We start from the raw sequence: 8,697 nt of genomic DNA, 5'->3' as shown, positions 1-8,697 counted from the left end.
TCTTTGATATGTGCAATGTGGGTGGGAAATCATTATATGGAAAATCGTTGATTTGAGAGATTCTCTTCGTTTTTCCGGATCTGATTGTTTCTTATTTATTTTCACTGTTAAGAAGATAAAAATTGTCAAAAACGTGCTGGAAAAACAATGTGTTTTGGGAGAACACGTGGGATTGTGAGATTCGGTGAGGTGAGTGTAGTGAATATGAATTATGAAGTATTTTTCCATGCATTTTGTAAGGTTTACAAATAAGATTGCTGCAGTAATCATTCAGATGCTTAATTTTGAAAACACAATACTGACTGATATTGTGGATGCTGATACTACCACAAAATTGTATTAATTTACACAATTTGTCTATCTTTCATTGGCGCGGGCAAGTCGATGTAGCACTGGGAGTCGCAATCAGAGCAGTAGCACATTTGTAACATCACTTGTACATTCTCATGTTGATTTAAAGCTATGCACAGACGGACGAGGAGAAATTGGGGGGCAAATCCAAGTCCTGGTTATTGAATCATTCACGATGTCCGAGGCCAAAATATTTCGTTTTTAACGAGTTTTTTTCTAGATGTTTTTTTCCTAAGATATCATTTCAGGTGTAAAACCAGTTCCAAAAAACACTGTTTTTCCTCAAAAGACCAGCAAAGCGTCCTAAAAAACGAAGATAATTTTTAATACAAATTTTAGTTGTTGCTAAAGTGCATGTTCGCTAAGGATGCATTGATCTAGCCAATAAGCGGCTCCCTTTTTCGACTGATGTTTTCCGGATACCAATGGCTCCTCTAGTGTTATTTATAATCTCTATGGGCAGGCAGGCAGACAGACAGACAGACAGACAGACAGACAGACAGACAGACAGACAGACAGACAGACAGACAGACAGACAGACAGACAGACAGACAGACAGACAGACAGACAGACAGACAGACAGACAGACAGACAGACAGACAGACAAATGTCTTTGAAAATCTAAAAAAGCGCGACCTTTTTGATCACTCTGAAACTTGCACGCATCTTCACTGGCCCCGATCTGTGCCAGCGATGAAATAGTTGTGTATAAACTGTCGCACATCGAAGCTCTGATAAGGCTTGCAAGTATTTTCAAGTTCGCAGTACAAATAATTTTTATAGTACCTAGTATGCAATTTCATAATTTCTAACGTATTTTAACTAAATTGAAAACTCGCTTCATACTTCAGCTACTTAATAAAGTCTGGCCGCCGGATGATACTTTTTTCTATTCAATAGGCCTGATTTCCATCGTTCGATCTTTTTCGAGAAGTTTGAATCTTCTAAAGCTGTAGTTGTTGCAGATAACACGCGAACCTTGGCATTAGTTCATGGGCGATGTAATTTAAAGATAAACATGGCGAAGCAATGATTAATCAAAGATTCCTGAATTAATAAAGAGTTTTCAATAGTCAATGGTGTTTAAATATTAATCATTATGGCATATTAGTCTCACAGCCTGCGGAGATCGTCGATAATACTTTGTTGTGTCAAGAGCGTGATATGAACTAGCACCTTCAGGTATCCTTAGCGCAGCTCTGAAATTGAGCCATCAGTTTATCAGGTCAACTGCTATTGAACGGTCTCATCCAATTCGAGTACTCGAAATGACATGAACGGTCTCATCCAATAACGGTACCCGAAATGACACGAGTGAGTAACAGGATGCGAATACGTCCAATCCTATAATTTATACTGAATTATTCTTAGGAGTATAAGATTTGAATTCTAAACCGGGCTCTTTTTGAAATCACATCATTTCTAGTACTTTTTTACTATCATGCCTAGATGGCGTTATGCCCTTTTATCAAAACTTCACTCGCGGTTTTGTTGTTGACACAGTTGCGTGTGATTTTCGTATCAACCTGTAATTACTTCTTCACAGCCAAGTTTGCATTTTATCAATCTCATTCATTAATATGCTGTTTTTTTCATACATCACAGACCTAATCTTCAAAACTAATTTAAACATTAAAGGTTATTACCGCGCGTGCTTGGTTGTTTTGGCGAAAATAAACGTAAAACTGCTAGCTTTTTTCAGTTTTTAGATCCTTTATTCAGGTCTACTAGTTTCTGTCTGGAGTAGAACTCTAGTTACGGTTTTGTGAAAGTAAATTTTAGGTATCGGTTATCAGATCAGCCTAGCTTTCATCAGTGGAATGGCCGAGAGGGCTTGCTCGCTGATATTTTCAAAAAATACGCCTTTGTGACGTTGATAACAGACTATTCGACGATTTGCATTACAGAACAATTATTATCTCGGGAAAAAGTCATTTTCTAGAAGAGTAAAATAAAACAGTTGCAAACTGCTATAAATGTTACAAAATTTAGGCCGACCGCTTGGGTGCACACAAAACTAACGCACAACCTTAAAGGAATATATAATTATATGTGATTTTCTCATGTTGTGAGATCACAACTTCGCATTTCTTTATGGTAGTAATAAATTGAGCTATAGATTTAGAAATGATATCTCGGACGTACACTGTAAACTTTTGTGCGATAAAGAGTGCACAATTTTGCCAACTTTGCTAGTTTACGCGCATTTTATAACATCATAAACTTTACAATTCCTTATTTCAGAAATATGGCGTAAATTGTGGTTTCGCGCCATTAGCACTCCGCCATTACTTCGAGAATCTCAATAATGGCCGCCTTCCAAAAGGAATGCCTGTTTCAAATGTACGAGTGCATCAGTATTGATGATAAATACGAGCACCCAGGCACCGCAATTGATTTTTTTTAAAGCTCTGTTTACACGATCCAATTATGTCCAATTCACTTCTGACGCATGTAACACGGTCTGTTATTGAAAACAACCGCACAACGGTTTCTTTGAAATTCCCTGCCTTTGCCACGCATTACGCAGAGACAAGTCAAACGGCTGCAAAACATCCGTCAAAAGTTAATTCGACACTAAATTGAATTGTCTAAATTTGAAGGTAGACCTCTAAGAATGTCTGAAAGCCTAAACGAATCGTGTGTTTTTCTAAGGCTTGTGTATGGTCAAACATTCAGGCAGAGACGCATCTCTTTTCAGTTTTTCCCCATTCCCCAGTCAAAATTTACGTCGTTAGTTGGGCTATTAGCAAATCGCAGGAAACGACTCCCGTGGACAAAATTAGATTCACACCTAAAAGGTGCGATAAACCTTACGATTTGCGTATTTCAGATTAAAATACGCCCGTAAGCTATAACGACAAGTTAGCTTTGAAACCAAATTTGTGTTCATTTTAAATACACAGACCTACAACTAAAACTGACGTCGAGTTTCATTGCACGATCTTCAGATATATCGACAATGTGCCAATAGATATGCAAGTCAACCGTTTCTGATGAGACGGTTATGAATTTTTAATTCCTCGTTACACACATATTAATTGATAGAAAAACCTGCTATTATTAACAGCTATAGTGTTTACAGTGAACAGGATGTATTGTGATCCTTTTCAAACAAGGGCACTGATTTCACGTCAAAACGACGGTATACACACTCGTTATATCACAGCATCAGGCGAACACAAATAAATAGATCGGCTATATATATTTTCCGTTTAAATAAATAGATTTTACGTACACGTACAGCCGATTTCATTGCTGCCTCATGCATGCAAATGTTTATGTAATCTTATGACAAGATCTCGTAATTTATACAGTCGCAAACTTTTATCTGACGGTCTCTTCTGTTTGTACTTAGTAAGTATAAATATTTCTGTACACACGCACGCACAGCACTATAGCCGTATTAAATTGCACTGTTAACTTTATAACCTAGCTAAAGTATGTGTGTCCAACGTCTTGTTGAACACCCTCTCATAGTCTCATGCGCTGGACACAACGTTTTTAACTCAAGCGTCATCTAGAAGCAAAGAGGCATGAATTTTGCGAGGTTCAAATCACTGCAACGTATATAATCTAACTTATTTCATCTTTCGGATTGTCTGGCAGATATGGCTTTCCAAACACCGCATTCTGTGCTTCCATGGCCAGCCTTCGGTACATTCGCTCTTTGATGTAGTTTCTATTTTCCGTCTCGATCCTCGGCGCGAGCTTCATCAGGGTATGCGCACGTCTTTGCGAATTCGGAGATGAGCGATGCATCATATCCGAGACAAAATGCTTCAGGACTTCTGTGTCTTGTATCGCCTTTCGTTCACAGACGGAATTCAAATTCACATAGAACTCGTGGGTCTTTCCTATACGCTTTGGGGACGACTCGAACGCCATTAGGAATACCGTCGTCCCGATTTGTATCCTGAAACGACTTTAACTTCGAATTCGACTTGACTCGTGCGACAATTCAAAACGCTTTACGGCTAACACTGATTTTCGATGCCTTATAAACTCGCTTATGGGGCATGCGTCCGACAAAAACTGGAATCTTGCTCAGGCGCTTCCGGAACTGGAATCACAATTAAGAGGAGAATGTCCGGCCCGTGAGTTTGTCGACGCTTCGTTTCGCTTGTGCTACCGGACAAACGTATATAATTATAGAAGATTCCTTAAAGAACATTCGCAGAGAAATCGCGATGATTACTTTCGCTTTTCTTCGCCGAAAATTTGATGTGCAGAATCGGAGAAGTGGAAAGTGGAAGCTACACCAGTAATGAGTAATGAAGAAACTGATTACAACGATATCGTATGATCAGGCATATCCACTGTTGTTCAACGTTGGCTACCACCTGTCACAAGGCGTTTATGGAAAGCTATGGGAAAAAGAGTATTTTATGCGCACTATGATTAATGCAGTATTTGTTTAAAAGTCGCGTGGGCAAACCGCATGATTTGAAAATACTCCGAATTAGACACGTTGTTTGTTACGATAAATTATTTTCAACCAAATCAATATCAGAATCAACATGCATGCACCTCTCTTGCATACCAGGCAGGTAGAATAATAGCAATGCACCTCATTTTTGCCGAGGGGAGCGGAAATTAAGAAACGGTAATATATTTTACCACTGCATTTCAGATCAGTGATAAAACTCTTAACAATGTTTTTTTGCCACGAAGTACCTAATAGAAATCATATGTTTTTTTCATACTAACTCTCTTTCGACTCCGGCTTAGGTCGAAACGCCGGGACTCAGAAAGCGTTTTGTCTATATTTTGGTGTAGTTAAATAATACGTATCGAATCGGCCATTGGAATCCAATGAATGTTGACTATATATGTAGCTATAATCAAAGGGTGCTCTGATGTTTTAGAATGAATGATTTTTGAAAGTATTGTGAAATATTCCTGATAGGAAGCAGCGATGACGCCAGAGATAAACGTATTCATTATAAAAATTCTAATAAAACTGCCATTTTAGGGTTGCATTTAGACTTTTAGCCGCGTATATTTATACCTTGCATCAGTTGCATGGGCAAACAGAAAAATGGCAAAGAGCATTCTTTGTTAATCGGAAAAGCCGAGATTATCGCTTTAGGGTGTTAAAATCAATAAGTCACATGCTTGTTTTTGGCCGGCATAACGACTGCATACAAGAAAGAGCGAGCGAACAATGTCGTTCGAAACGTCCAGAAATGTTTTGCGTATGAAGTTAATTAATCACTTGCCATCCCACTTTCAGTTTAGAAAGTAATTGGAAGACGCTGCTATACGCTACTCCCTGGTTCATTAAATTGGAACGTACCCAAAATCTTGTAGGGAATTTTAAACAATCGGCCCTTGGTGTCACAAGACTTCTTTCAATACCTCAAAGTCCAGCATCTCAATCGTCTAAATCTTTGTCTTAATCTTATGTAAGCCGAATCATGTGAACAGCCCCTTAGGCTTACTCGCAACGAACTTCATTCACATATTTCAGAAATCGACTTCTTTCAATGAGACACTTGCAATTTTTGCTACGATTTCAATATGTGTGATTTTCTTCTTTTGATAGATATGAACGAGTGAATTAGTTACCGATGTTCAAATAGGAGCTCGTACACATCCCAGCATTCGTAACTTATTACTCGTTCACATCTATCAAAAGAAGAAAATCGCAATAAAATCGCCAGTGTAAACAGGCCTTCACAAGTAAGTAATTAGTTACGCCTCAACCCTTATCACTTTAGTATATCTTTAACGTACTTGATAATACTACTCAAGCAAGGCCGTGAACTAGCAGAAAATTCGGGATTCTTTCGTGAACTGAAAAATATAGATAATGAGATGATTATATAATCGCATCAAGGCCATTTTTTGTGTTCTTCTGACAGGTTTTTATCATCTTGTTATATTGACTATGTTTTCATTTATCATCTTTGCGATGGATTGGATGGGAGGTTCCGGAGGAGGGGTTGTGGGGAGTGCTTGGGAAGAGGGGCTTTGATCTAAGGCTCTGAATCGTCGTTAACACTACAAGTTTTAGGGCGCTTTCCTTTACTACGGAAAAAACGGCCAGACCGGTCCTGTTGTATTTCGATACAGACAGATTACTGCAATTTTAGAGCATTTCAAGAACTCTCTGCATTCAAGTATAGCGTTATTTACACCTAACCTGCACGGGAAATGCTGTTTCACCGCTATATTCTTAACAAAATACTCGATTTCAATTTAAATTATGAGGGGTCTGACTATTTTGGCCGCTTAATGGAAAGCGCGCCCTTAGTTGGAATCTATAGCCGCCAGTATTCTAAAACCTCACTCACACTTACACTCGAGTGGAATATATTGATCTTGTCGAGTTTGTTGTTCAAGTTTCCATGGCGGTATTTCACCTGATCTGAGCCTGATTCACCCTTGTTTTACCCAGAATTACTTCACTGCTATCATAGCATTTTCACCTTGGTCAGTAATAACGAAAATTCTATGTCACGCTCAAAAAGTGTGCATGAGGGTGAAGCAGCTTTCAAAGTTCAATCCAATATTCGGAAAAGCTGAGCAGTCTCAGGTAAAGTTCAGTGAAAGCTTTCAATAATCAATGATCAGCAGCCAACAGCCACAGCTAATTTGAGACATTCTGTTTGACACTCGATTTGACTTGTAAATTGTATATAATGAATTTTTCCGCTCGCGTATTCAAATCTTTTCACCTGCCTCAGAAACGAAAACAAATTTTTGGAGATTGTGTGTGACTGAATTTTAGTGCGACACCTTGTGAGAACTGAATCAATCGTGAGAATCTTGCGAAAATTTTAACCTTCCATTTGAAAAATTTGCCTCGCCTCTGGCCTCTCCCCCCCTCCACCGTTGACGTTCAAGGTGCCTCTTCCCTGTGGCCGATCTATTGTCGTTAATGTTATCAAAAATCGTGGGCTCCAAGATTTTAATATTTAATACTACTTACATCTAGGCAAACAACAATGACGGTGAAAAAAATTGTATAGTTTGACTAAAAACTTTCCCTTCTCGGTATTCCTAACACGGGGCCAGTTGTATAATACAACCTGCCACATATCTCTATATCCATTAACTCCGTTCATTATATTTCTGCAACGTAAATTAATTGGAAAGCTTGTGCTTTGTAGTAAATTATTAAGTATAGTTACTGACAGAAATGCCAATCAAAGTCGTGCATTAAACTACGATTTAACTGCCTAAAATGTAGTTGATAAAGAGTTTTCATAACCTGTCCCATGTCTACAATGTGTATATCTGTATTCATTATGTATTTTGGTTTGCATTTAAACCATCCATTCTCCAGATCTCGCGCTCCAGTACCTTCGCGACGAGTCCGGATTTTGCATTGCGTCATTCGGCCGGCCATCTGCCGTTCATCAATCAATGAGCTGCTGATTCACAAACCGATGCAGCCAATCAGCGCACTCGTTGTAATCCGTAATGACCAGCTCATGAATTGTAGCGCTAATTAATTACATGCTGTTACGATATAGGAAGTTGATTGAACTTGCAGATCAGACTAAGTAATATATTTGTTATTAGCCTTTTAAAAAAGATTCAACTGAAATATAAGAACTTCACAACACAAAACACCAAGTGTATTCCATGCGTACTAATTACTCTCATATTTTTTTAAATTAAAAAATCCAAGCTGGATAGCTAAGATTTTGCGGAGTTTCTTTTTGTGTCGCCAGTGAATATTTAATTAGGTAATTTGTTTTGACCAAGAATAAAGAATTGAATGTGAAAAAGACATATGTTTTAAAAATTTAACGTTCATTTCACATATGAAGTCGCCTACAAAGTTTCAAGGGATGTTTTGGAAGTATAAATTAAAGATGATTGCTTCGAAATCTTTCCACGATAAGTTAAATGATATAGATAGTCTTCAACTGATTTCTTAGCCCGGCAAATGTCATAGTACAGTCAGGCAAAGCATCACTGTATGCTACCACAAATGATTTATAGGCCTACATAGAACTCGCTTGTCAGTCCAGGATTATTTCATTGGACTGTTACTTTGTTAGTCTTTTTGAAATGAATCACTGTAAATTTTTTTCTGCGCGTGTCCTAATGTCAATTGTGTGTGGGGGAGGGGTGGGGGGCAAACAATACGCTAGGAAATCTTCTTGTTTTGACGATGTCTACATTTGATATCAGTTATTCAATTTTTGAGACAAAAGGCATGCCGAACCATGGAATTATTTCCAGACCATTGGTCCTGATGGTGATTATGGAATATTATTATATTTCTGGAATATTATTCAGTTTGTTTGGCTTATTTTCCGAAAAGAAATCAATTGACGGCTCAGTGGATGCCGTCAACACAACTCGCCACTTTTTATTTGCCGTATA

This window comes from Dendronephthya gigantea, unplaced genomic scaffold (assembly GCF_004324835.1).
Source record: "Dendronephthya gigantea isolate DGI-Jeju-01 unplaced genomic scaffold, DenGig_1.0 000042F, whole genome shotgun sequence".
Taxonomy (NCBI): domain Eukaryota; kingdom Metazoa; phylum Cnidaria; class Anthozoa; order Malacalcyonacea; family Nephtheidae; genus Dendronephthya; species Dendronephthya gigantea.
The sequence above is the reverse complement of the archived record's forward strand: the minus strand, read 5'-3'. Positions refer to the sequence as shown.